The following is a 7,966-nucleotide window of genomic DNA, read 5'->3' as shown; positions in this document are numbered from 1 at the left end:
GAACCACAAAGATTAGGTATACGGTAAGGGACTAGGAGAAACAGATATCCCTTGGAAAGGGAAATAGAATAGACAGTTATGGATGGATGGGGAGGTCATTGGAATGGGAGGTTCAAGTGGGTAGAGGAAGGGAAGAGGTGAACAATGGAGGGACCAGGAGAGACATATAAAATCAGGTTCATTTGGAGATAGCATGAAAACACCAGAACCTTCCTAGAGTACATACATAATAAAGGTGATCTAAATGAAATCGCCAAATAATGGGAAGACAGAGCTGCAGTTGGACATTTCTTGTCACCAAGTGCAGCTTTCAGTATCAGGAATGGGTTAAATCTAATTGAACTGTTAGCCAAAAGGGTCCCATGAGAACTTCCAAACAACCCAGGCTGTTTCAAGGCTATAAGTTTCTCTCCACAAACTGACAACAAGACCTCATTGCTGAAGACAACACTTATACAAGTCAATGAACATGGAGAAGTCAAACAAGTGCCTACATAGGCCTTCCCCTAAGGGAAAGTATAGGCAGATATTCTACATGCTACCAAAAAATAAACGTATATGCCAACCCAGCTACAAGCCCTTTGATCAAAAATGGTGTCCTGGCTGCAAGACAAGCTAATGTGAAAATGCTTGTGGGAATAACTAACCAAATGTCTGATTTGACTCACGGCCCACTTTATGAGATGGAGCCCATACCAGCATTGTTGGGGTAACCAAGACTCTGAGACAAGATAATCAATGAAACTAGGGTAAAACCAATTACTACTGTTCTTCTGAAAGAACAGAGCAACAAAATGAGTCCTTAATGACATTGTGCTACACTCATAGGTCAGTGCCTTGCTCATGCTATTAGATGAGAAACTTCCTCCTGCAGCAAATGGGAACAAATGCAGAGACCCACAGCTAGTCAATATGCAGAAACTGAGACACCTTAGAAAACTCAGTCCTAAATGGGACGTCTTTATCAAATCCCTCCCCTCAGGGCTCAGGAAACTGTGGAAGTGAAGACAGAAAGAGTGTAAGAGCCAGAGAGGATGGAGGATACCAATAAAACAAAGTTCTCTAAATCAATAGGATTGACACACATATAAACTTACAGAGATGAGGCAGGGTGACAGGTTTACGCCAATGTAGACATGTGCCACACATCCTCGTCTCAGAAGCTGTCTTTAACTGATAGCCACTTACAAATGAAAACTTAGTTTCTCCAAGGGACTCTCACAGGGGAAACAAACTATTATTGAGAGTTTACTACATGCCCAGTGGCCAACAGAATGCAAACTCAGCAGTGTCTCTGGAGCTTCTTTGTCTCATAATATCATGTCAGGGCTTGAAAATTTTGTTAAATTTAATTTTTATTTTGTTTATATATATATATGTACACACACACACTATGTGGGGTCATAAGAACAACAGAACCTGCTGGAGCATAACCTGAATTAATCCTATTTACAATAGGATTTACACCATGTGTGATTTACAATCCTATTTACACTATGTGTGTGTGTGTGTGTGTGTGTGTGTTTGTGTGTGTGTATGTGTGTGTATGTCTTTTTATCCTACAGGTACTTTGGGTATGTATTATGACTTCTAGTTTGTGTTATCACATTCCTGAGTATGCAAATAAATGGGTCTCTATTTGTATCATCTGTATCTGTATCATCTGTATTTGTATCTATAACTATCTTCTGTATCTGTATCATCTGTATTTGTATCTGTAACTATCATCTGTATCTGTATCTGTATTTGTATCTGTAACTATCATCTGTATCTGTATCATCTGTATTTGTATCTGTAACTATCATCTGTATCTGTATCATCTGTATTTGTATCTGTAACTATCATCTGTATCTGTATCATCTGTATTTGTATCTGTAACTATCATCTGTATGTGTGTCATCTATATCTGTATGTGTTTCTTGTGCTTTTACTTGGGATTCTTCTGTTTTTTCCCTATTCTGATGTGTTAATCTTTGTTTTTATTTTATTTAAGTTATTTTTTTTAGTATAGTTCCTTATAAGCTTGTTTATTTTCTAATGAGAAACTGAAAAGGAGTAGATCTGGATTGGAGGATAGATGGGGATGAGAGAGAGAGGGAGAATTACTATTAAGATGTATTATAAGAGAAAAAATAAATTTCCAACAAGAGAAAAAAACAGGTAGGAGTGGGAGCTGAGCAGACTTAAAAATAAGCACAAAAGGAGAAAGCTCTGGTCAAGCAATGTAGGAGGAGACACCAATCACCTTGTTTGTTTATTTGTTTGTTTTTGGAATATGCCTGGGAAAGTCCTCAAGTCTTCAGAGTGGCTGTGAGAGGTGCAGGATCATGATATGATGTAAGATGATATGACTTATTGCTTTGTTAAGCAATGTTTTCAGCCACCACTCTGAAGCTGTAGTGAATAACAGCCAGGTTGAGAGCATCTGAGCATAGGTAAAGGGATGGAGCATGTCTGACATTTATAATGGCAAAGTGAGAGATGTTTAACGATTAACTGAGAGAAGGTGTGATCAATTGGAAGCTGCACAGGTGACATAATTTAGAGAATAGGCGGTAGCTTGGCTGGGCCTTGTCTCCGAGGGACTAGAATGAGAAACCTGAAATGGAGGTTGTCGTTGGTGGAGAGCTCTGACTTCAGCAGGTTGTGTCATTATCCTTGCCCAGATGTTTTGATGCTCAAGAAAATAAATACAAGGCCAAGTGTTGATGTCAACAAAGGACATGATGGATGAACCAGCCAAAAGCAAATCACAGCAGCTCAGCTGGGAGAGGAGGAAAGCTAGAGTCATGGTAACAGTGAGTACTGAGCCATCTCTCTGTGTGCATTACCACACCCCTGGGTACTGCATTTATTTGATAGGGACAAAAAAATTTGGAATTCTCCATTGATGCCACTAGAGAAGTTAGAAATGGTAAATCTATGTCCACAAGGACACCTGAATTTCTATTTCTGTGGCTGAGGGTGGGGCTGCATGATTCAACCCCAGGAAATCTGTGCTTTGTCACTAGGGTGGAGTGACTTGGTTGGGAGGAGGACTGGGACTGGGCACTTCAGAAGGAGGGGCTCCTTGATGTGTCTTGAGTCACAGAACAGAGAAGCACATACTGGTATTTGTCTCTCTTCTCTGTAGTGTCCAGGAAGTCTCTCTCCTCCTCAGCCTCCACTGCTGTCTGAATCACAGTGACCTTTAACTATACAGGTTGATGGAAAGGCTGATGTGACCCATACTGACCTAATAGCTCCCAGGCACTGTGTACAATCCAAGGCAAGGCTCATAGCTTGCCTTCAAGTTGTAAGAGAAGCAGATTACACATATCCAGTGGCTGGGATTAAAGAAGAGATTGGGTTGAACTGGAATAGTGCCTGGCACCCATTGAAGTCTGGAGAAATGTTGGGTGTTGTTTCTATATGACTTTATACACGTTGAATGGCACTACCCTTTTGATATTCTCAGAGCAGGAGAGGATCTTTTATCTCATAGAATCTAAAGCTTAGAGATCAGTGGGAAGTGCCTTGCCTGTGGAATGGCTGAACCATAGTTAATCTTACCACTTCATTTTCCAACAGTTCTTCCTCCTTGGCTCTGAGAACAACCTCATATTGGCTCAGATCCAAGTGATAATCTGAGTCTTTCTCACCAGCCAGTGGCTTTGTCACCCTGGGGGGGCACCCCTGGGAATAACCATGCACCCAGAGGCTGGCACACTTGGACTTCTTGGCCCTTGAACCTCTGCTGTGTCCTTATCTCTTCCCCATTTCTTAGATACCATTTGTATCTCAAAAAACTCAAAGGTTTTATGGCACACCTGCTGCCCTTCCTCATCTGGATCTTTGTTTTGAGAAATCTTATCAGGTTTTGCCTGACTTTTAGAGTACCACATATTCAAGGTCATGAGGAGATTGAAGGTGGCTATTAGTTGAAAGAGCATTCATGCCCAGAAGGAAGAAAGCCATCCCAAGACAACTCTCACATCCCTCCTTCCTTAGCCAGTCTATCCTGAGACACCCCTGGTGTCCTTTAGCTAATATGTTCTTTGATGCTTTTGCCTGGTGTGTGTTTGTATATGCGTGTGGAGTATGGGTGAGAGCCAGGCAGTTCTTGAGGGTGGGTAGATCATTCTAGACCATTTCTGGATGTTTGCACAGCTGTTTCATTTTCATGAGTTCTGGTCAGCTGTCCAAGGCTGCCAAAGTGTCTCAACTTGTGTCTTGTGTCCATATCTTCCCCCTGGTCATGCTCCTTTCTAGTCCTGGGTCTTCATTGAGAGGGTCACTTGAATAATGAATTATGACCAGCAATGGCAGGAAATAGGGTGTGGGAGGGCAGAGTCTATTCTCATCCCCAATCCCAATGCTTGCTTCTCTCTCTCTCTCTCTCTCTCTCTCTCTCTCTCTCTCTCTCTCTCTCTCTCTCTCTCTCTCCTGACTTCAGGAGCCAGTCACCAGCCCTCCTCTTTCTGATACCCTTCCCTCTGTTTCTGCCCATTGTGTTGCATGCTTGGAGGCTCTGAACTTAGGAAAAGGAGAGTCACTCAAGATGGACAGAGAGAGAGCAGTCTTGGTTTGAGCCTCTCCCCTCTAGGGAGCTGTAGACCTGCTCAAGGAGGTGCATGAGGGAGTAAAGTTGGTAGTGGTACACTATCAAAAACGAAGGCAGTATGACCAAGCCTTATGCAAATAAATTAGTTAGTAAGCTAATTTCAAGGAACAACTTTGAAAAAAATATTAAAGCAGAGTTACCCTGCATGGGGAGACAATATCACTTTCTATATTCATAAAAATACCTCATTGTATTGTGTGTGTGAGTATGTATGTGCCACTGTGTGCAGTCTTCATACATGTGTGTAGTGACCTGAGGTCAATGTTGAATGTCTTCTCTATTTCTCTAATTGTGAAGACTTTTCTCCCCCATGGGGTCCCATGTAGCTCAGGCTGGCCCCAAATGTAAACTGTAATTGAGGATGAGCTTGAACTTCTGGTCCTCTCGCCTCTACCTCATGGATGCTAGGATTGTAGGTGTGCAGCAGCAGCCTCAGTTTGTGAGTGCTAGCCAGTCATTCTTCCACCTGAGCTACATCTCCAACCATGGGGCAGGGGATCCTCCATGTTAATGAGCTACAAGAAATCAATCTTTTATTTTACGATTATTGCTTTCTACACATCATTTTTATATCCCAAGAAATGCTTGCCTATCTCCAGGACACAAAGGTGTTCTGTTACTTTCTAGAGATTTCATTGCTCATCACTGAAGTTTACTTCTGCATTACTCCCAGGGTTGACTTTTATAAGTAGCGTGAGGCTTTTCCTCTTTTTCCAGTATCCCATGGGAAATTCTATTGGCTGAGAAAATTGATCCATAAAAGGGAGACCCTTCCCTGGTCTTATAGGGCCTGTTGTAAATAGGATTAATTCAGCAGGTTCTGTTGTTCTTATGACCCCACTTTCCTGATGGAACACAGATGTACCTGAGGCTACAAGGGTTGTCAGTGCCCAAACTGGAGTTGAACCTGGGAATCCTGCCTTGTATCCATGTTGCAAGCATGGCTAACCAGTATAAGGAAGTTGCCTGTAAAGGAAAGAACCACCCTGGCATGGGAGTACAGTCATCTGAGTTTCAGTCTTGGCTCTTGAGCCAATGCTTGTGTGACTTTGGATACTTGGAGTAAAACAGAGAGTAAAATGATACTGGACATTCGACTCACCTCTGACATTTGAAAATGTCACTAATCCAGAGGATTTCTAGAGACAGTGTGCGTTTTGGAGATGAGAATTAAGTTGGGATAAGGACTGAGATGTGCATGTGCACGTGCACACATGCTTGTGTGTGTGTGTGTGTGTGTATGCATGCATGTGTGCATAGCACAGTGTATCCAGAGATGGAGATCATGCTGAAAGCTGGTCTCTTCCAATCTGCTTAGCCCCTTCCCAGATCCCCAGAGCTTGGAGCTGGCCTCTTGGGTTACATGCTGGAGGGGTGATATCTAGGTGTTAAGTTTTTGTAATTGACTTTCTCCCCTTTCTGAGAATGACTTTCAGAGCCTCCTATTCCTCCTTGAGGCGTGGTTCCTGTGAGAGTCTCTGGGGAGGTTGTTTCTCTGCCCAGAGCTGGCTAATTGCTCACCAACCTTGTCCGGTTGGCTGGTGCAAATCATGCCAGACTCTTCAACAGGAACTCCATGGGGGCAAGAGGGTGACCTTAGGAGGGCTCACAGCCAGAGATTGGGGCTGGGAAAGATACTTCTGCCATTAACCCACCAACAGGAACATGGGAAAGGAGTTGGTAAGGTAGCAAAAATTTCACACAAATGACATACACTATTCTAAAGAGAAAATTTGGATAAACAAGGAGGAGGAAAGAAGTGGAAAAGATACCTGTAAGCTTTCAGTCCACAGATAACCATTCTTAATGTCTTGAGAGCAATTTTCTTTAGATTTTCTTTGGCTTTCTCTCTTGGGACACGCACCTTTTCTGTGTATGAGTCACACATACTTAATCCAAAGTGTATATGCATATATGCACACAGTGATTATACTCTCGGTATCTGGATTTCTTATTTCCCAGTGTGCTGTAGGCATCATCCAAACCACTTAAGATATTTTCTACCTTTAATAGCTGTTAAATAAACCACTAGGGACTACGTTCCATGGTCACTGTTACACAAGGATTATCTCTGCTCATAGACACATTTTTAATTATTTCCTGAAGAAACTTTTGAAATGAACATGCCTTAGTCGATTTTCAAAAGACCGTTAAGCCTTTTATACCACCTTCAACATTATCAACACATGTAAATAAAGCACCAGTCTGGTTAGCATTTTGTTGTTATTTTGTTTTTTGCTTTTTTGGTCAGCCTGAGCAGACTAGGGTCATTGAAGAAGTGGGGAGTTTCAAGTGAGAAAAATACCTCCATAACAATGACCAGTAGGCAAGCCCTGGTGGCATGTTTTTGATAATGATAGATGTGGCAAGGTCCAGTCCATTGTAGGCAGTGGTCCTGGGAGGTACAAGACTGTTAGCTGAACATGAGCTGTAGAGCAAATAGTAAGTCGTGGTCCTCCATAGTTCCTGCTCTGAACTTTGCTTGACTTTCCTAAAAGAGCAGTGCCTGTGTCCCAAGCTTATGATTGTGATCTTTTGTGCCTGTGAACCATTGGGTTTTTACGTCATGGCCTCCTGGAAGAGCTGCCCTTTCTGTTTCCCCTACCTCTGTCTAATTTGTTCCTTCTCAAGTCCAACTGGGAAAGAAGATAATTTGTGTGTTGAGACTGGAGCTAAATGAAGAGTAAATAGGAGCTGAGTGGGGTTTGACGGGAGGCAGAGCCAAGTGTTTGTTGAGATTATGTCCCTTTGCTCTGTCTCCCCTGGCTCTGCTGAAGTGTAGGAAGGGTGACAACTGGTGACAATAAATGGAGACACTGTTAGTCATGACAGACTCAGGGACAAATCAGAGTCCATCGGGTCCTGAACATTCCCTAGAACTTTTCAGAACATGGTGTGCATTTGCCCTATCCCACCCTCTCCATCCCATCTTTACCTTCTGGTAAGGTCAAAATGATGACACTGGATCTGTGGTTCTGAGAAGCCTAATGACTTCTCTGTTCTCTCCCTCTTCCTTTCCCTTTGTTTCTCCTTTCTTTCCCTTCACTTTTGAGTCGGTGCCTCTTGTGCGTAATCTAGGCTGACACGGAGCTTGTATAGTAGCCAAGGATGTCCTTGAACTCCTAATCCTTTCATGCCATTATTTCCTGAGTGCCAGGATCATAGTTATGTTCCACAATACCCAGTTTATGTGGTGATAGAACTCTAGTTTTGGGCTTTGTGTGAGTGAAGCAAGCACTCTACCCACTGAACTATACCACCAGTTCCTCAAGTGACCTCTGCAAAGGCCATATAGATGCGAGATGGTAGAGCTGTGACTCAGTCTGTCTCTCAATGGCAAATCTGGTCTTTTCTATCCTTTCT

Source organism: Apodemus sylvaticus, chromosome 1, assembly GCF_947179515.1.
Source record: "Apodemus sylvaticus chromosome 1, mApoSyl1.1, whole genome shotgun sequence".
In the NCBI taxonomy this organism is placed as follows: domain Eukaryota; kingdom Metazoa; phylum Chordata; class Mammalia; order Rodentia; family Muridae; genus Apodemus; species Apodemus sylvaticus.
Note: the sequence above shows the minus strand (reverse complement) of the source record.